Raw genomic sequence first — 20,978 nt, forward strand, 5'->3', positions numbered from 1 at the left:
ATAAACAGTGTTGATGTCATCAACCAGTGGCAGCTGAACGACACATAGCGCGAGCCCTTTCCCTTGTTTTCAAGTAACGCGGGCAGGGATGACGTTTCGGTGGTTTCTCTGGTGACATCGGGTTTCAAATTAGTTTAAACTAGTTAATGTCCCCAGAGATGAGGTCAGTCCTGTACGCCTTACTTGAGAGCAAGGAAGAGAAGTAACGGATTGAGGTGTGTGTGATTCTATCGGGGTTCTTTCTCAGTTGTGAATCGTGGCGTGCTTTGCAAAACGACTGTTCAGACCTTTGATATTTTGTATTCTGAAACGAGGAAGGACCTTTCCATTATGTTCTTTTTCTATAAAAAGCTTTTTCAGAAATATAGTTGTCTCAGGCTTGACTGGGGGGGAGGATCCTCGGACAGGCTCCTGGGCTGAACCTGGGAAGTTCTACCCCACTTGTCTGCAAACAAGACCTGGCGTGTTTCTTTTGGGCACGTACCCCCTCCCTGGCTCCTCCTGAACTATATCAGGGAGACACTTGCAACGCTTCCCCCACCCTCCAGCACCCACCCCCCACCCTGCCCTGGGACTCTTTTCTGGCCACACGTATCCGCGTTGGGCTCCATTTAGGGGATTTCTGGGACTCATCTGTTGGAGTTCTCCCTGTGCTGCCTGGGCGTCCCCAGGGAGGCAACCTTCTCCTGGGTTCTTGGGTGCACCTCCCCCCCCATATCCCCTTCGCCCTGGAGTCGGAGAGCCCTCGGGGCTGCCAACCAGGAAAGAATCGGCAGAGGCAGGCCCAGGAAGGAGTAGCGGCCAAGAGGCAGGACCAGAGGAAGGGAGGGAGCTGGGCATGGGAAGGCTCCTTGCGGTGCAGGAAGGATGAAGAGTGTGAAAGCTTGACCCAAACCAGATCCCCCGTGTGAGCACCGATGGCGGTTTGAGACGCAAGACGGGTTGTGAATCAAACCCCAGCCATGCTGAATTGTTCAGTTCTCCAGAGGAGTCAGACCCTTAGAGAAGGACTAGAAATGCTTGGCTGGGACCACCGTGGGTTTTATTTAGAGGACCAGGAGCAGACCTCAGACCCACATATAAGTCAGGAAAGGGCCGGGCAGCCTCTTCTGCTGAGAGGACATCCTGGAACGATGGAAGCCGACTTGGCCTCCCGGGTCTGGTTCCCTGAGAGGCAAAAGCCGCTTGGGCTTTCCTCACACGTCCCAGAGGGCTTCCTGGGATGGGATGTTGTGGTAAACAGGGGGCAGTAAACAGGCCAGATCATAATGGTTTTAAGGATGATGAAAGCAGCCTGCAGGCCAGCAGCCTTGCCCCCCTTGGCCAGCTCGGGTCATCAAGACATGTCATAGAGGAAAGACAAGCCCTCTGTCCCCCCCTCAAAATTTTCCCTCAGAGTGAATGTGGTCCTGAGCAAAAAAGGATTTTTTTTTGCTTAGTTCACTCAAATTATTGTTATTCTTATCATTATCATTATCATTATTATTCTAATTATTATTATTATTATTATTATTCTGATTACTATTATTCTGATTATTATTATTATCAATATTATTATTATCATTTTCATTATTATTATCAATATTATTATCATTATTAGTAGTAGTTTAATTATTGATATATCCTATCCATCTGGCAGCCAGGGCCCCTCTGGGGCCAAAGTGGTCCAATATGGAGGGCCACTTAAAAAAAGGTAGGTGGGGGGGCGGAAGGAGGGCGGGAGGGAGGGGGTTCTTTCAGTCTATCCTCCCAGGGCTTGGCTTCCAGGTCCAGCAGGGGGTTGGATTGGATGGTCTCATCAGCCCTTCCAAGCCCACCATCTTAGGACAGATTTGCCAGACTCTGTTCCTTGCGCCTCTTATTTATTTATTTATTTATTTATTTATTTATTTATTTATTTATTTATTTATTTATTTATTTATTTATTTATTTATTTATTTATTCAATTTATATGCCGGCCACACTACCCAGAGGTCTCTGGGCGGCTTACAACTCTCTTATTGGTAACCACCGATCCCATGTTCTTCCTTTCAGAGCTTCAGCATCAGGTTAGCATCCAGCTGCAGGGCCTGGAAGATGCTGATGTGGCTGCCCAAGATCTCCTCCACACAGCTGGAGAGAGCAAGACGAAGCTGCTGGTCCCTCTGTTGACCGAAGAGATGCTGAAAGAGGTAAGAGGCAATTTTTCACAATCAACAGCAATTTGTTTGGAAAGTTGTCTTCGGAGTCTTTGGAGCTGCAGAGGAGGGCATCTCGGCAATGGCTTTTATCAATCTTTCCATCGTTCCAGAGGGCAGGTCTGATAGGAGGGGACAGTCTGAAAGGCAGGATCTAACTTTTTTTTTTTAAAAAAATAACTTTTATGACATCACAAACAGACACACAAAACAAACAAAAACATATACATATGTGCGGGGGTGTTTTCCATACAATCATACAGTGGTGCCTCGCATAGCGATCGCTCTGATTAGCGATGAAATCACTTTGCAACACATTTTTTGCAGTTGCAAAAGAGATTGCTTTGTGATGTTCCCTATGGGGGAATTTCACTTTGCGATGATCGGTTCCCTGCTTCGGGCACCGATCATCGCAAAGCTGTGGTTTTTTTAACAGCTGATTGGCAGTATCAAAATGGCCGCTGAGTAAACAAAATGGCCGCCCGCTGTTTTCTGGGATGGATTCCTTGCTCTACAGCCACCAAAAATGGCCGCGCTATGGAGGACCTTCGCTGAACGGTGCGTTTTAAGCCCATAGGAACGCATTAATCGCGTTTTAATGCGTTTCTATGGGCTTTTTAATATCGCATAGCGACGTTTTCGTTTTGCAGCGATTTCGCTGGAACGAATTAACGTCGCAATGCGAGGCACCACTGTATCCAATATGTAGTCTGACTACATAAACCATATTTCCCTACCAAGATATTTAAACCATATTATATTCTAAAACGGAGAATATAATATGGTTTAAATATCTTAATAGGGCAATATGGTTTATGTAGTCAGACTATATATTGGATATGATTGTATGGAAAACACCTTCCCGCATATAGGTTTTTGTTTGTTTCTTATGTCTGTTTGTGATGTAAGAAAAGTTTTTAATATGTGTGTGTGTATATATAATATGGTTTAAATATCTTAGTAGGGCAATATGGTTTATGTAGTCAGACTATATACTGGATATGATTGTATGGAAAACACCTTCCCGCATATAGGTTTTTGTTTGTTTTTTATGTCTGTTTGTGATGTAATAAAAGTTTTTTAATATGTGTGTGTGTGTGTATGTGTATGTATGTGTGTATGTGTATGTATATTTTGTATCAATGCTTCAACTATTAAGTTTAGTAAACACCTTCCTGATTTATAATAATTAACATACATACATTATCTGAAGTATAATCTTACACCTATATTTATCTTTCACTAAGCATTTTCTATTATTATATTTAACATGAAACATTTCAAGTTTAAGAATTATATATTCTTATCTGTTACCTATATAGATGAACGTCCAGAGTTGCTAACAATATATCTTAATATAGTTACTTAAGAAAAAATAAATTTGTAGATTCTTTTCTTGCATCCTTATCAATCCAGTTATACATCAGAGTGTCAATGCTTTTGCAATCAAGAAAAATCAGTATTTTAAAGTGAAAAGAAGAGGAAATGATATCTATATGTGGTTGTAGTGGGTTTTTCAGGCTCTTTGACCGTGTTTTGAAGGTTGTTGTTCCTGACGTTTCGCCAGACTCTGTGGCTGGCATCTTCAGAGGACTGGAGTAGGAACTCAGTACATGCTCTGTTGCTGTTTGCTGGATAGCTGAGCATTTATAGCTGTGGGAACAGCTTTTTGTCCTATTCAGGAGATAGGTTGATGATGGTGATCAGCGTGTTTTTGTTGTGGATGTATTGTTATGATAAGAGGGAGAGATTATCTGTCACTGTGATTGATGGGTATCTTTAGCTGGTCTTTTTTTGTGCAATGACCCCTGGCTTTCGTGGCTGGGTAGAGTTGGTTGACCTTTTGCAGGCTGTATTTTCCAGTGCTGGGAGCCAGGCCTTATTAAGTTTTATAGACTTTCCTCTTCTTTGTTGAAGCTCTGCTGGTGCTTATGGATTTCAGTGGCTTCCCTGTGCAGTCTAACATAAAGCTTGCTGGGGTTGTCCAGTAGTCCAGTGTTTTGAAATAGAATTTCACGCCCGGCTTGTTTTAGGGAATGTTCAGCTACTGCTGATTTTTCCGGTTGCTGTAGTTTGCAGTGTCTCTCATGCTGTTTGAGTCTGGTGTGAAAGCTGCGTTTTGTGGTTCCAATATACAGTGGTGCCTCGCATTACGACATTAATTCATTCCAGCAAAATCGCTGTAGAACGAAAACGTCGTTAAGCAAAATAAAAAAGCCATTGAAATGCATTAAAACCTGGTTAATGCGTTCCAATCGGCTAAGAACTCACCGTCCAGCACAGATCCTCCATAGGGGTGGCCATTTTTGGGTTCCTGTGCAGCGAAAAATGGCTCCTAAACACAGCAGGGAGCCATTTTGAAACCCCGGCGATCAGCTGTTTTGATCATCGGAAAGCGAAAATTGGTTCCTGAAACAGGGAACCGATCATCGCACAACAAAATTCCCACATTCAAAAATCTTGTCATAATGCGGATTCGTCGATAACGGAGCGCCTGTCTTGCGATGCACCACTGTATACCTGTCCACAACTGCAAGGTATCCGGTATATTCCTGCAGTGGTGAGGGGCTTCCTTTTGTCCTTTGCTGACTGTAATATTTGTGGTGTAATATTTGTAGGCTGTGTTTTTTCAAAAGTTTCCCCATGCGGTCCATTACCCCTTTGATGTAAGGCAGAAATACTTTATTTGTGGGTGCCTGTTTTTCCTCTTCAGTTTGGTGTTGTTTTCTTGGTTTCATTCTTGGAATAGCCATTCGCCTGTAGGGCCCAGTTCAGATGGTTGAGTTCGGTGCTGAGAAATGGAGCTTCACAGTTCCCATTTGCACGGTCTACCAGAGTTTTGATTATGCCTCTTTTTTGTCCTGGGTGGTGGCTGGAGTGTTTGTGTAGGTACCGGTCTCTGTGTGTGGGTTTTCTGTAGACCTTATGTCCCAATAGGAGGCCAGTTTTGCGTATGACCACAACATCTAAGAAAGGGAGCTGGCCCTCTGTTTCTTTTTCCATGGTGAATTGTATAATTGGGTGGATGCTGTTAAGATGGTTTTGAAATTCTTCCAGTTTTTCTTCACCGTGGTTCCAAATTGCGAAGGTGTCATCCATGTATCGGAACCAGACTGTGGGTGTGAAGGGTGCCGAAGCCAGGGCCTTTTTTTCGAAATGTTCCATGTATGGTCAACCCTCGACTTCTGAACGTCCCTAGATACGGATTTTTCGATTTACGAACAGCTCCGTTGGCAAAAATTGGCATTGAATTGTGAACAGAGCTCGACTTGGGAACAAGGTCAAGGCTCTGTTCGCAAGTCAATGCCTTTTTTTTTTTTTTTTTTGCTAACAGAGCCGTTTGTAAATGGCTTCCTGCAAAAAGGCAGGGAGAAAGGGCTGGAACTTCGAATTTCCTGCCCTTTCTCCCTGCCTTTTTGCCTTCAGAGCTCTCACACGGCTCTCTCCGATATCGGGGGGAAGCCCTTTGAGAGTTCTGAAGCTGCCGATCGCGGCGGCGGGTACCACGAGGGATGTATCCCAGGGCTTGCCTGCCACCATGGGAGACCTCCCTGGGGGTCCCTGCCGCCATGATCTGCGCCTTCAGAGCTCTCAAAGGGCTTCCTCCGATGTTGGGCAGAAAGCCCTTTGAGAGCTCCGAAGGCAAAAATTCGAATTTCCAGCGCTTTCTCCCTGCCTTTTTGCAGGGAGCCATTTATGAACAGCCCCATAGGCCAAAAAAAAAAAAAAAAAAAAAAAAAGGCATTGATTTGGAAACAGAGCCTCGACCTTGTTCTCAAAGGGCTTTCCCCCCGAGATCAGAGGAAGCCCTTTGAGACCTCCGAAGCCAAAAAGGCAGGGAGAAAGGCCTGGAAATTCAATTTTCCAGCCCTTTCCCCCTGCTTTTTTGCCTTTTGAAATGCTGGAATGGATTAATTCCATTCCCATGCATTTCAATGGGAAATGGTACTTCGAGTTACGAACTTTTTGACGTACGAATGTCGTTCCAATACGGATTAAGTTTGTAAGTCGAGGTACCACTGTAGGAGTTTGCTATAACTGGGCTGAGGGGGCTCCCCATGGCCACTTCATCTGTCTGTTCATAGAACTTGTTATCCTACTGAAAGTAGGTGGTTGTTAGGCAGTGTTGGAAAAGGGCCTTGATGTCTTCTGGAAAGATCTGCTGGAGGAGTGTCAGTACGTTGCATGGGTGGGGAAATTATTTAGATTTAACTGGGGTGTGGGGTGAGTTGGCTTGTATATTAGACTCTGGCTACGGTGGAATTTCCTTGTTGTACTCAGCTGGGGTGTCTGTCTTTTTTTCTTGGGGTGGGGCTATTACTTATATTGCTTGTTTTGTTAAAGTTGGCTCGGGTTGGGTGTCCTGTTACTTGAAAATACAGGGTGGGGGTCGTTTGCAATGAATGTTTAACAAAATGTTTGTTGTTCTCAGTATTTTTGGTGAAATTGATGGTTTTTTAGAAGTTTTATGTCATATGAGCATTTAAAGATTGTAATACATGGGATATCTAGCAGAGTAAACACCTTGATAATATGGACTAGGTGCACTGTAATGGTTGGGCACTTGAAATGTACAGAGAGTTGAAAATAGATAACAAATGCAGTGATGCCTCGCTTAGCAATTGCTCAATTTAACGATGAAATTGCTTAGCGATGACTTTTTCTGAGCCTTTTTGCGCTTCATTTAACGATGGTCCCTATGGGCGATTTTCGCTTAGCGATGGTTGGGACCATGCTTCACATAACGATTAAATTTTGGGTCACCTGATTAGCATAACAATGGTTTAAACAGCCTCATGTTTGCTGTTTTTAAAATGTTTTTAAGTTAAAGTTTATGCGTGCTTTTTTACCCTTTCAGCAATGGGGGGTCAGGGGGTACCGGACGATAGGAAACGGATGAGGGCAAGCCTGGGGAACAGATTTGTTTTGGTGCTTACCAGTAATATTTAGTCAGTGGTGTAAGACAAAAGATAGTTTAGTTAAAATATTGGCTTTGGGGGGCAGGGTTGGGTTTGGTCGCTGTCTGCCGGAAGGATTGTGCACGCTGGGCCATTTGACCAGCACTTCTAGCCAGGGTCGGATCACGGAATCAATCCAGAGTTTAGGAAAGTTAGTATCTTTTTCTGAAGATGACAGTTCTGAGAAACCGCCAGCCGCCCTCGTTACCAGCCCGGCTGGATGGGAGATTCTGGCCACGGACAGCCAAAACTTTCCTGACCTCTGGATTCATTGGTTCCCCGAAAGCCTGTCCCCCATTTCAAGTTTGCAAGGGGATAAAGAAGGGAGTAATGATGCCTCAACCTGATCTGCTTGTTTAGGGAGCTCCGGAGGACCGCAGCAAGAGAGCCAGCGACCTCCTTCTGTCTTTGGCCAAAGGCCACTTCCATGAGGTCATGGGATACCTCCAGAACATCTTAAAGGAGGTGGACACGCCGCCCCACCCCATGATGCTGAAGACCCTGGAGAACTTCAGCTCTCGCTACGGTCTGCACCTCTCGAGTTTTTCTTCCATGGTTGTGGGTTTTGATGTCCTCCTTTCCCAGATGGCTTGCGGGGAGGGGGATTGGGGGAGGACTAGTGAACTGAAGAAGCTGGACCAAAGGTGCCAAATTCATGAGACCTCCATTAAAATTAGAAGTGGGAAGGGACCCCCTTTTCCCCAACTGCACAATGTCCGACTAATTGCAGGAAAGCCCACCCTTTCCCCAGTGTTCCTTGTTTGTTCTTGAATCCCTGGTAGAGGGTGGTGTCTTTTCTGCCGGACCCCCTCGCCTTGCTGTTTTCCCTGCTTCTACCTTGGGTCTCAAAAAAGACTCGCCCAAGCTTGCCCCGGAGTGATGTTGACACTGAGCTGTAGCAGAAAGCGGCTACAGCGTGATCATCCTCCTCCTCAGAATGCCCGTTGCCTTCCCTCGAAGGAGTGTTTGGGTTGTGCCTCTTAAGCTTCCTGCTGGGCTTCACTACCCTGTTTGATTTCTTCCCCATCACATCTTGATGGAAATGAATGAGTAGATCATGATGTGGGTCTTTTTCTCCTTTTGCAGCTCTCCGGACCGTCCCCTACATCATCTCCAGCTTCCTTTACCTTCAGGTCATCCTGATCCTTGACCTGGGAAGCCGAGAGAAGGTGGCCATCTGTTCTGGTGAGTGGGAAAGCGGATCTCTTCCTCGGGAGTTGGCCTAAGAGTCCTCCCCATTCCTATCCGTCTGACGGCCTTTCTAGACGGAGCCCCTCTTCTCCTTAAAGTACAGACTTCTGTGCCGAGGTCATTGGCATATTCCCCACCATCCCATCTTCCCGTCTTCTTCCCGTCTTGCGTTTCCCGGTGACTTTCCTGAGACTTGCTCCAGCTTTTGAAGAGACAAACGGCTTTCTTCAAGGGCAGAGAAATGGATTGTTCAGTTTAACCCCAAGTGTTAGAAGGGGAGGAGACCAAAAGCAACACACGAGGTGCAAGGGGCAAGTAGAGCAGGTCGAGCGAGGCTTCTGCAAAAGAAAGCCAAGCGGATTTGGGAAAGGAGCAATGGGGAAGGATCCGGTCCATTTCCCCTAAGGGTCAAACCCTGTCCGCCTGCTAGAAGCTCCATGTCTCTGACCCCAGGGAAGGTCCTCAGGGGTCAGGCTTTCACCTTCGTCCTCTTCTTTCACAGCTGTGGAGAAAATGTGTGTCTCCGTCGCCCACTATTATAAGAACTGGAGGCTGTGCCACTACCCTCGGGAGGCGGAGTCCAGCTTTTGCCGTCCCCTCCTGTCCATCTACCAGCGGCTGAGTGGATACTGGCAGCAGGAGGAGGACAGAAATGTAAGCAAACTCATTTTTATTTCAATTTGGGTGAGTTCCCGGTTGTATCAGGTAGAAGGAGTCGTGCCAGCCTGGGAGAGGGGAGTCTTTTTTCGTTCTCGCTGCTCCCTGCACAGGAAGAGGCTCGTGTCTCTGACACAAAAGGGCTTCCCTTGCCTTGGCTCTGGTCAGGAAGGGCCAAGGAAGGGGGAGCAGCGCCTTCCCTCTGACTCAAAGCCAATCGGGAGGGAAGGCGAGACGTAGTGCCCTCACTCGGAATAGTTGCTGGGGAAGGAGCTGCAATGCAAAGATTGCTCTTCCATTGGGCGGAGGGGGGGCAACCTTGATTCTCCCCTCCCAGTGATGCCTTGCAAAAAAAGAATGAAAAAGATACACAGCCCCTCTTTTGCTCCTGTGTTGGTCATCGTCAAGCGTCCGGATGATGGGCTGCTTTGCCCGGTGACTGCACAGCTGGGAAGAATCCTGTCTGTCCAGAGTGCCGGGATCTTATGGTCACCATTGGTTTCTGACGAAGGCCAGCAAAGCTTGTCCTGGCTTGAGATGAGATTCCTTCTCCTCTGGGGATGGATCCGTTTCCCTGCATTGACTGAGGGACCGAACCCTAAGGAGCTTCTTTGCATTTCTCTCTCTTGCAGGTGAGCGAGGCGGCTTTGAAGGCTCGGTGGCCCATGTTGGCCGTTCTCGTTCGGTACCAGCCACAGCAGGATGAAATACTAAGGAAGTTCCCGGATGTCATCAAGGAGAGCAGGATGGTGGATGCTCCCCTCATGGCCAAAGTAAATGGATAGTCATGGGGGAGGCGGGAATATATTCTTTGGAGACGGGCACGCTCGGGAGGATGATGGCAGAGAGGTGCTCGCCAGGGTCTCCCTGCTTGGGCTTGTCCTGGATCACCAAAGCCAGGCCATCCCTTAAGCTGGCAGAGGCAGCCCTACAGAGGAGAGTGGAGACGCAGGGATTTTTGGGGGGTGAGGGGGCAGTGAAACGGCTCCAGACCTAGGAAGACATTTACAGGCCCTGAGCGCCAAGAGTTGCGCACGGGGCACCGTAAAGAGCACCACTGTTGCTGGGTGGGAGAGTCAAAAGATGGTAGTCCAACCCCCCCCCCGAAAGCCTTTCTGAGCTCTGGGAGAATAGGAAGGGCCCCCTCGCAGGCTTCTCTGGGGCCTTGACCACTGTCCTGCCCAGGAAGCGGTCCTGCTGCTCTTCAGCCCCGGGGGCTCAATTTGCATGGCTGAGAAAAGGCACACCACCAAACAAGCACTGACTTCTCTCTTCCCCCCCCCCACCGCCCGTGTTTTCTTTTTAGGGACTTTATCTGTTCCTGGAGGGCTGCGTGGACTGTCATCCCCCAAACCTCAAGAAGATCTTCCGGACTCTTGAAAAGTCCACGTTCAGCAAGGTAAGTTAGAGAAGGCTCTGATGGTGATCCCTCCCACCCAAAACGGAAGCCCCCGTTGGTTTCTCTCCACATGCCCCAGGGGTGGGGTGCTAGAAAGATATCATAAGAGTGGCATCACTAGGCTACACTGCCCAGAATCCTCCAGCTGACACAGGGATGCGGAACAGTTTTCACCCCATCCCAGAGCAGCCTGAAAATCATCCCACTCCCCAAGAGCTTTGCTGCTCTCCCTTCTGGTGATCTGGAGATCTCTCCAGCCTCTTTCACGTCATGGAGAGGAAGGGTGGATCCCATCGCCACAAGTAGAACGTCATGAGCTGAGATGAAGACGAGGGCCTAGAGACGCGGGTGCAAGGCAGAAAGGTCTCTCTGGCTTTCCAAGCCAGGAGTAAAAGCAAAGTCTTGCCACCCGACTCAGACAAAGGGTGAGGCCCAAACATTGAGGGGATTCAGAGAAAACCATGCAGTCCAGATGGAAAGTGGTTTCCATGCCCAACCAAAAAGAAATTTACTTTTTTTGGACTATAGTAAAAAAGACCATTCTGGCTGTGTGATGTTAGCTCTATAATCCACAAGAAAGAGGAGGAGGAGGAGGGAGGGAGGGAGGAAGGGAGGAAAAAGAAAAGCATACAAAAAAAAAAAAGAATTGTCCAAACTCTGGCAATAACGAATCCCTGCCGGGGCCCCAGTGAAATTGCCAGGGAGTCCAAACAGGAGCCACAGCCAGGAGACATCTGCACGACCTGAGTCTGCTCAACAGGGAGAGTAAAGGCCGAGAGAAGGAGGTTCCAGTCCTCAGAAATGTTCCCTGGCAGGAAGCAGGCCCTGGTCTTGCAGAAGGAATGGCCGGCGGGACCAGGAGCTCTCCTCCCAAGGCGCTTTTAGGGGCTTCCGGATCCCGCCTCAGATGGGGTTTCTTCAGCACGGGAGGCAGACTTGGAGAGGCAAGCGACGAGATGACTTTCCTCCCTTTTTTTGCCAGGCGAGGGAAGCGACCCTGTTCTTCCTGAAGGAGCTCCTGAGCTCCCTGAAGGTCGAGGGATGTCTGGAATGGGAGATGGTCACCTACCTCTTCCGTCAGGTCGCCGTTCGTACCAGTCAAGGGGTAAGTCAGCGGGAAAGAGCCGCGAGAGAGCCTTCCTCTGGCAGGGATGAGGCGACTCGGGGACCCCTTCCAAGCCCATCGGGAGGCCTCTCTGGGCCTGCCTGTCTCGTGACCGCCTGCCTCCTGCCATTCCAAAAGACGTTTCCCAAGCTCTGGGCTCTAGTAGGCGTCCCATCATCCCTCCATCATCAAGAGTGCACTGGTTGGAAACGTTGTGCAGGGGTGGGTGTGCAGTCGAGCCCCTCTCGGAATCGGCTGGGTGGGGAAGAGGCCCTCCCATCTGTGTGTGTGTTTCTGTGTCCGAGTCCCTCCTTTTCGTTCCAGCCTTGGCTGGGTTGCACCTTGGCACAGGGGCACCTCCTCCAGGTGCTGCCACCACCGTCTGGCTCAAACACTTCCGAGGTGCGCAAGCTTTGTGCTTGTGGCACTCCCCGTGGGTGAAGGGGCGCTTTTTGGGAGACGGTTCTGGTTTCCTGACCTTGCTGTTTCTGTGGTTCTTGTGTGTCTGTGTACGGCAGGTCAGAGACAGTGCCAGAGGCCTGATGCCAAGGGAAGCCGATGTCCAGGACTTGTCCATCGAGGTCCTGGAGCACGTCAACACTTCGGCCACCGGGATGTTTAAAGTGAGTGGCTTGGGTGCATTTGCTCTTCAGAAGACCGGAGGAGTTTCACCCCTCTTCCTCCTCGGGGTGAGGTCAGGCGGGGAGAGAGCTGGCATTTTAGCCTGGGGGGCGCTTTATTTCCCAGCAGTCCTACGACATTCGGGGAAGAGAACACCAGCCTGGCCCCAATCTGTGATGCCGAGCTACCCCAGACCGAGGCTGGGCTCTGATTCTCTGACGGTCCCCTCTCTCCTCTTGGCAGGCTCTGTGGCCGAAGCTGTTATCCTTCTTGCTTCCTCCGGAATACACGCCAGCACTGACCCCGCTCTGCAGATGCCTGAAGGAGTTGGCCGTCCTTCGGCCGGAAGGATCCGTCCTCTTCCTGGGATCCTGCAGAGGAGGTCAGTTGGTCAGTGGGTTGGTTGGGTACCAAAGGCAGTCCCCTGGGCTTGAACTGTGCATGGCTGGGTGGGATTGGCACTCACCTCACTTCCCATGGGAAGGAATGGATCCCTCTCTCCTTTGGAGAGGTCATGCCTCGCTGAAGAGGTCTCGGGTGGGTGGGGAGCCTTCCAGGGGCCAATGTCAGACATATGTCCCAGGAAAACCCAGGCCAGAGCACCCCCAGAGGGGCCAGAGATCAATGGGATAAGATGCAAGGCAGGGCCTCTGGGCTTGAAGGAGGCTCGCCGTTCCTTGAGCCCGGAGGGAAGGGGAATCCTCCTATTTCTCAGTGAAAGCTCGGGCCAAGGGGAGTCCGGGGCGCTCCAGAAAGGAGCAGGCCCACCTCCGCCCCCCCCAGACCTCCATGTCCTTTTGTGGCTTTCCGAAGTAGCCCGGTCCGTTGCTGGAAGGATCCTAGTGACTAGACCTGGGAAGGAGATGAGGAACAGCGGGAAACCTTTCCATGATTCCAGGGGTTGCATCACTAACATCCTCCCCCCCCCTCGACCCCTGTTCTTCTCCTTTTAGTAAAGCTCCCAAGTCCGCAAGAAGTCTTCGGACGGCTTCTGGTGAGCAATGCTTAGAAAAAGCATCTACGTTTGTGTCTTGGGGGGTGGGTGGGAGGAGAGTATGGAGGTGAAAGGTCCTCTCAGTTCCTTGACCTCCCATTTCCCAGAGTGTGTGGTGGCTTCTCGGTGCAGGGATTCCAAAAGAGAGGTATTGCAGAAACCTCTTCGGCCCAGTACGCTGGCTGGGGAGCTGAGTGGGAGACCCTTCTGGCCATCCCGTAGCAAAGCGCTCCCCCCTCCCCCCCTTTGAAAGGAGATGTCGTTGCCTTCTTCATTGCAGAAAATTAGTTAAAGGAGGGCTAACGAGAAATGTAGGAAGAAAGGAACTCCCTGAAGGATCGGAAAGTTCCTTCAGCTGCAATATTGTTAGCTGGCTTCATGACAACCCAGGGAGAGGCAAAATGCAGCCCTCAGCCCTGCTGGGGCCAACCAGCTCCCCCGCTTGTGTAAAAAACTGAAAACGCAACAACCGAAGGGGCCACGAGAGGGAACTAGAGAAGACGTCCCGGTCTTGTTCTGGTCTCTCAGTGAGGAAACCACCCACTTGCTTTTTTGGGGGGCAGTTTTCTGTGGGATGGTGTCATCTAGTGGAAGGGCTCCCCCGTCCAAATCCAGCGGAGAGACCCAGAATCCTAAGGAAAGCATAAGTTAGGATCGTGCCTGCGTAATGCTAGGCACTATTCTGGGCGGTTTATGTTAAAAAAAATAATTAAGGACAATAAATAGAACATCATCTAAAAGCAACGCATCTCATATAAAGCAAGGAAATCAAAACCATCCGTACCTCAGCTCATCAATCAGACTAACCAGGCGATGGCATGAAGGGTGGCCTCGTTGCCACCAGAGCCTGACGAGAGGATGCCCTCCGAGGCTTCGGGGAGCAGCCTTGCTTTGAGCATCCTCTTCAAGGCCGGGATGTTGCCCAGCGCAGGACAGACACACCCCGGATAGGAAATGGACCGAGCAGAGAAGGCGCCAACGGGCCACTGGGATCCCCCTCCTCTCGGGAGGGCGATTGCCTGCCTATTTCCAGGAGAGGAACTGCTCCTGAATCTGAGCCGCTGGCAGTTAGAGATGGACGAGTGAGTCCTGGCTTCTCCTTCGGGGGCCCTCCTTTCTCATGTCTCCTCTCCTGCCTACAGGTATTGTCCTCCTCCGGGAGCCAAAGAGGCTTCTGGGCCCTCCAGCTTCTGCACGCCCTGCGAGCTGACATCCACGAGGCCATCGTTCATCTGTGGGCGCAGCAAATCCCAGCGCTTTGGGGGTATTGCCAGGCAGGTAGGTCGCCCGATGGGTGCCTGACAGGAGGATTAATGGTGAAATGCTTTCCCGCCCCCCGGGCCGTCTCAAAATCTTAAAAGTGCTGCACTTCACTTTGCAAGCTATCCGAGGAATAGCGCTGTCTTCCAGAAGGCCCCTTGATCTTGCTTCCATTTTTCTAAAGTTCTTGACATTCGTTTTATCCGTTCACCTGATTTTGGATTTTTTCCTGGACGAATTCAGGAGCACCTGGCAATCCAAAAGTAGGTTTGCCTTTTCAGACCTTTTGCCCCAGTTCTGAAGTGCTTCCCTAGACAGCCTCCCCCTCCCAGGGACGTACACGAAGCAGGTGGACCTCTATATAGGTTCTGGCAGGCATGGGGGGTGGCTTAAAGTCTCTGAGCAGTTTTCAAATTCATAAAGGAAACAGTAAGGAAATAGTTATGTTACTTTTGTAACATACATTCATTTTCTATTTGTATTTTTACATGGATTCTATTAACATGTCAGAGAACTTTAGTCATTTTGGTGATGTCGAAACATTGTAATGCTCTCTCTCTCTCTATATATTGAATCTATATGTAAAGATCACGATGTTTACCAATAGGGTACACACAAAAACAGGGCACAGACAATAAAAACAGGACTGATTTTCCTACCATTTGGTACTTGAAAGATTGTGAAAAATGTCTGCACCTTGTGCATGACACACCTATAGTGTGAAAGTCATGTGTTCCAAGTGATGATGTTGACCATCCTCGGCTAGTTTGAGGGATAGTAAGGAAATGTTATTCTTGTGAAATAGCACCACAATTGGTAAACAGCATTACTTTTGCCTCCTTTTTTCACATGTAGCCAATTATATTTAGAGATGCCTTTCAAAATCCTGCCTGGGGGTCTCTAAGAGGGAGGTTTTTGCCTATTTTTAAGAGTACGTTAGTAGGACGTTCCTCTTTAAACAGTGAGGGATGACCAACAGATTCCATTTCAAGAAGTCATGGCTCAAGTACTACTCTTGAAAAATACGGTCCCAAACTCTACACCACACCCACACCCACCCACACCTGTCCCAATTGAGTTGGTACAACAATGTCCTCTTTTCCTTCCAGAAGGCACCAGAGGAAGCCAACCTGAGTGGCAGCAGAAGCTTCTGCAGGTGAGGTTCTGCTCTTCTTCGACCAGGAACTGGCTGGAGGGAGAAGAGGGATCTCTTCGACAGAGCAGGCTGGGGGCAGGGGGGTCTCCTGGACTCTGGTCCATTAGCCTGAGGGGCAAAAAGGAAGAGCCTGTGAAGTCAGATGCCCTGGGCAGCAAATGGGAAGAAGGACAGACAGGTGTAGACGACGTAGGACACAGCAGAGAACCGTCCTCCCCCAATGTTTGACTCGGAGACCAAGCTGGTCCATTTTGGCTCTCCGGTTTGGCAGCCCATTGGCTTTAGACTAGGTGAAGAGAGTGCTTAGTCCCTTTTCCCCTCAGCTCCGGTGGGAAGTCATAGTCTCCATTTCTTTAAGAAGTGATTTTCCAAGGACATTTTTAAGGCATTTGGGCAGGGGAAAGGGCAGGAGTGGAGTCTTAGGAGCAGACGCCGAGGCTCTCGTGAACCAAATGTCTGGATTCATTCATGCTCTCCTCCTTAGTTCCTGAGGAGGTCCCTGAAGACCATGGAGGACGACACGTGGACCAAGAACCTGATCTTAGCCCTGGAAGATCAGATGGGCAGCTATGCGGACGGGTCCCTTGAAAAGGTTCGTTCCCCCGTTTCTCATAAAACCCGCAGTCCTATCGCCCCTCAGCTTCTCCCCCGAGCGTGGAAAGCTGCTGCAACCTGGGGGAGACCTCAGTCCCTCTCAGCCAACATTCGTCCAAAGCAGCTGCTGCAGAACATAGTGGCGGAAATCCTGTTGCTTCGCCTAGGAAGTTGCCCTGGTGGAGGCCCCTTGAATGGGCGGGGGTGGGATGGGTCAACGCCTCCCTCAGGATTCTGTTGCTTCAGTGGGCCTTCTCGAGGGCCACTTTCCACACCAAGCAACCGGATTTCGGCCGGAGTTGTCCAGCCTCTGCTGGACGGCCTCCAGTGAAGGACCACCAACCCAAAGATCTAGACAGGTGTCCGATTGTTCGACTGAAACCTCCCCCCTGGTCTACCCCTCCTTCTCTTTCAGAGCGTCCTCTATCAAGTCCTGGGCTTGTCATTGGCCTGTTGCTCAGACCGCACGTATGTCCTGCACTGGCTGGAGCGTTTGATTGAGAGCGCCAATTATTTGGAAGCAGCCGAGAAAGAGGTGAGTCTCTAGCGATTCAGGGCAGCCTTCAGAGTTCTGTACCCACCTGGCGTCTCTTTTGTCCTTTGGGGGGGGCGGGGATGGTGGCTTCTTCTTAATAGATGGAGGTTTTTCTACCTCTCTTAAGTTGAAACCCTCCACAACATTGCAAGGAAGTGAAGAGCACCCGGCTGTGCTAGGATGCCACAGAGTCAGGAACATGATGGTGTGCTAGGGGTGGTCTTCCCTCCCTTCCACACGGGGAGATCTAATCCAGTTTCATTCATTTCTCACATCAGCATCCCTTCTCCAATTTTTTTCTCTCTCTCGGTCCCCTCTCCCCCCACCCCCCCTTACAGAAAGTTGCCGAAATCCTTTCTTTTGCTGCGCTGGACCATTTAGATCTGACCCTGGCCACCTTGGACGACTGCGGAGCTGGCATAGATTTCAAGATGGGGTTGTCTGCCCTCCTCACCCACCATAAGGTAAGCCAGCGGCCGGGGCCAGCAGGTCAATGCCAACTCTCAAATAAGCCACCCTGGATTCAACGGAATCTAAAACTGGAGCCTGAGCCTCCTCTGATGCCAGCCATTCATCTTCACATTCCATGGGATCGCTGGCTGCAGAATGAGGAGGTTTGCTCAACTGATGGGATTTACCTAAGTGTTGACATACGACTCAGCAGTGCATTCCGTGGCTGAATTCCTGTTGGGCAGCTCCACCTGCACCTGGGGATGACATCATCCTCATTGGTGGCAAATCCCTGCTCATTATGAGCCCATTGCTGCTGCTTGATGGCAATTTCAGGGTGCAGAACCCCAAAATTGCCAAGAGAAGCCTGTCACCAAGCGGCATCTTCTGCGGTCGATTTGTGCACAGAATCATTGTGCCTGCGGAGCTGCTCAACAGGATTTCAGCCCCTGGGCTTCTGCAGATGAGACAGGTGGAGTGCTGGATTGTTTCCAACACCCAAAAAGTGAAGTTAAGCATACAATCCTGAAGCATTTTTAATGGGGGAAAGTCAGTCCGCCTTCCCCCACTCACCCCCAGATCACAGGACATAAGTAATTTGATAAAACCAAATCAATCCTGCTGCCCTGGCGATCAAAGAATGGACAGAAGAGGGAAACGGGCAGAGAGAGACAGACAGACAAACAGATGATAAGGTAGCAGCTGCCACCTTGCCAAAACACCCCTTTCTGTTGCCTACTTAGGATTACAAGACTGGCAGGCGAGGGCACCTCCTTAAGACCCTGATTCTGGCCTACGGCCGGGTTGCCATCCGGGCCCCCAAAGAGCTCCTGTTGAAGAGTGGGGAGGCAGAGATCCTGAAGAAAGTCCTCGACCTTTACAGGATGAGCTTCCAGGTAAGAAGTAGAAGGGGGTCGGAGGGTTGGATTCTGGTGAAATGGGGCACGGAGGGAGCAGGTCGCTGTGGGGAGGGGTGGGAATGGAAGAGAGGGAGTTCACTGTACTCCAGAAACCAGCCAAAGTGACCTGCCCTAAAATTCAGGTGCCACATTGCAGCTTGTGTGTCTCAGGGTGCTGCCATTAGCCTTTTCTTGCCTCACTGAGAACTGAAGCAGATGAGACGCTTAGCTCCTATTCAGAAGTGGTGCTCCTCAAGTGGTAAAAGATGTCTGGTTGCCATAGTAGCTGACTTCCCTCACCTTCACCACTTGCATCTTGTAGGTTTTGTTTCATGAGTGGCCACTTTCAGTGCTCATCTTGGATTGTCTAGGCATCTGGCTCTGAGGAAATCTCTTTCTGGGAGCCAAAACAAAGAGAAAGAAAGAACGAGAGAGAGAGAGAGAGAGAGAGAGAGAGAGAGAGAATTGATCTCTCTCTTAAATGCCTGTCTCAATCCCGAAATCTCACTTCCCTCCTTCCTAGCAAGGAAGAGGTGACATCTGCCAAGAAGCGTTCAGTTTTGGGCTTTTTCCATTCAGAACCATTCAAGAAAAATCCAGACCATTGAGGGGGAAACCCCTCTGATGATTCTGCGCCATTTGCATAGCAAAGCCGTTTATCCCCTGGCCCAAGGCCTGTGTCCTTAACATTTTAAACAATAAATTTAAAAAAGGCCAGCTGCCTTTCTAGGCTTGTGCAAAGAGGTCAGTTTCTCCATTTTATTTTTCAGGTCCTGGGAGTCAAAATTGAGAGCCAGGTAAGCTGTCGCAGATCTGAGGGTGTGATCGGGCACCTCCGTGTCCGGATTTTTCCCCTTGAAGTGGAAGCAGGATGGAGGGTCCCTGCTAGGGCCCCTATTCATATGTGGCATTTCCCCTAGTGGAATCTCTTGTCCTACTATGATGATGATGATGATGATGATGATCAACTCCTCCCCCCACTTGAGGAATCCTAGAGAGATGCCGCCAAATGGCATGAACCGGGGGGGGGGGAGGGCTTGCTATTGTTGTTGCCCTGTCCAGTCGCTTCTGGATGGCAGCCCTCGTTCCGCTTCCAGAGGGTGGGAGACGTTCACACCAAGCTCACCCTGGAATCCTGGAATCCTGGAGTTGGGAGGCCATCGAGTCCAACCCTCTCCTCGAGGCAGGAATCCGAATCCAAGCAGATCCGACCGAGGGTTGTCCAGTTGGCTCTTGAAGGCCTCCAGGGTTGACTCCCGCTCGCGAGTTCCCAGGGCCAGGCCGCGATCTGAGCCCCGTTCCAAACTCAACTGGCTATAGCATGCTGGCTCTCGGAAGGCGGCAGGACTGCGAAAGGATCCTCACACGATCAACCCTTTGAGGAGGCTTCTTTCTTGAGGTGGAGGGACCCGAGAGAAATCAGCTGGATAGGCCGACAGAATTCCTTAAAAGGGGTTCCTTCCCACCCCCGTGGAATTCGTGTCTGCTCACTGCGGTTTCTGTGGCTGGTGGTTTCGCAGAGTTTTGAACGAAATCCTACCTGACTTTGGGCAAGGCTCTTTGAACCACATCCTTCTCTCGGGTTTGATCTTTTCTGAGAGAGACTCACCATCGTTCGAGGCGAATCTGGTGGGGAGGCAAGAGGAAGCCTTCTCAGGGGCTGCCCCCAAGTTCATGATCTCCCTGCTGAGGGAAGTTAAACAAGCAGATTGTAGACATACATTTGGTACCAGTACCAAAGGAGGAGGATGATGACCATTGGGTTCTTTTAGGCAAGACAGGACACCCACCTGAAGCTGATCTTCTGCGAGAGCGTCGCCTGCATCTGCAAAGCCATCTCTGAAGCCCAGGACGGGAACTTCCAGCTGGGCTGCAAAAAAGAGCTCTTGGAGGCTTTGTTGGTAAGCAACGTGGGGGGTGGGACACCCGAAGGGCCCGGTGGGGTTCCCAGAAAGCCCCGAGGGAGGGGGCGTCTCTTCAGACCCGGGGGGGGGTCTTCCTCGTGGCACAAAGGAGACTTTTGGAAGCTCCATGAGGGAGACCCTTCTTGGAGGGCTTCCACCACGAGAGCCCCACCCGCTCTTTGGGGAGGGGTCTCCTTGGGAGCAAAGCGTCCAGCCGGCAGCTCTGCTCAGAACGGTTGTTGCCCCAACACCTCGGGGAATGGCTGTCCATGGAAAAGACTGGACTCCCCCTCAGGAAAGCACCTTCAACCCCCTTCCGGGCGATTTTAGAAAGCATTTTGGTCGTATCCTCTGTTGAGTGGATGAAACCCTCATCTCTCCTCCCCCTCCTTCTTGTTTTTCCTTCTTCTTTGCTCCTTCCACCACCACCACCACCACCACGGGGGTCTTCAGGCCTTTCTTGGGACGGAGCGCCTCGAAAACCTGAGAAGCTCCCTTCTCCCAGCAACCATCTCGGCCTTAGTCTCCCTGAGGTAAGTTATCGATAGGCAACGGAGAGGCCAGCTGGGCTAGGGAGGCCTCCCTCAGGCAGCAACTGGTGTGGGGCGGGGGCGGCTCTTCGATGTGACATGGGGGCTCCCCTGTCAGTGCGTTTGGTTGACGGGCACGAGACGGGCAGGGAAGTGAGGCTGCCAGCTGGCTTCAAGGCCACAGGGTTTCCCTCCAGAGACACAGTCCTCCAAAGCTGCTGTCCTTGCCCTGCCCACTCGCCAATGATTATACAGAGGCAGAGGCAGTCTGATTTCTTGTCACGATGCTCTCACATGTAGATCAGAATGAGAAAGAGCCAGCCTGAGATTTGGGCTGCCTTTCTGCCTGGGACCTTTGTAAACCTCTGTCTGGATTCTCAATCTACCTTCCTTCTGCTAGCCACCTCAAGCCGCGCCTGCCAGTGGAAGCTCTCCGGGAAATGCTGGACAGAGTCATCAAGAGTCTCTTTCTCCTCCCTCCCCTGGAGCGTCTTAAAAGGATAGCAAATGATGAACAGGATGCGTCCAACATCGAGGTATGTCAGGCA

The 20,978-nt window shown here is 50.3% G+C and overlaps 1 protein-coding gene across 1 annotated transcript in view; it reads right to left on the reverse strand.

Annotated features, from left to right (window-relative positions):
* The window catches only part of LOC144584533 (methionyl-tRNA formyltransferase, mitochondrial-like), a 78,531-nt gene that overhangs the window by 19,610 nt on the left and 37,943 nt on the right, over positions 1–20,978 (reverse strand). The gene's annotated exons all lie outside the window — the stretch shown is intronic.

The sequence above is a fragment of the Pogona vitticeps genome, chromosome 12, assembly GCF_051106095.1.
Source record: "Pogona vitticeps strain Pit_001003342236 chromosome 12, PviZW2.1, whole genome shotgun sequence".
Lineage (NCBI taxonomy): Eukaryota > Metazoa > Chordata > Lepidosauria > Squamata > Agamidae > Pogona > Pogona vitticeps.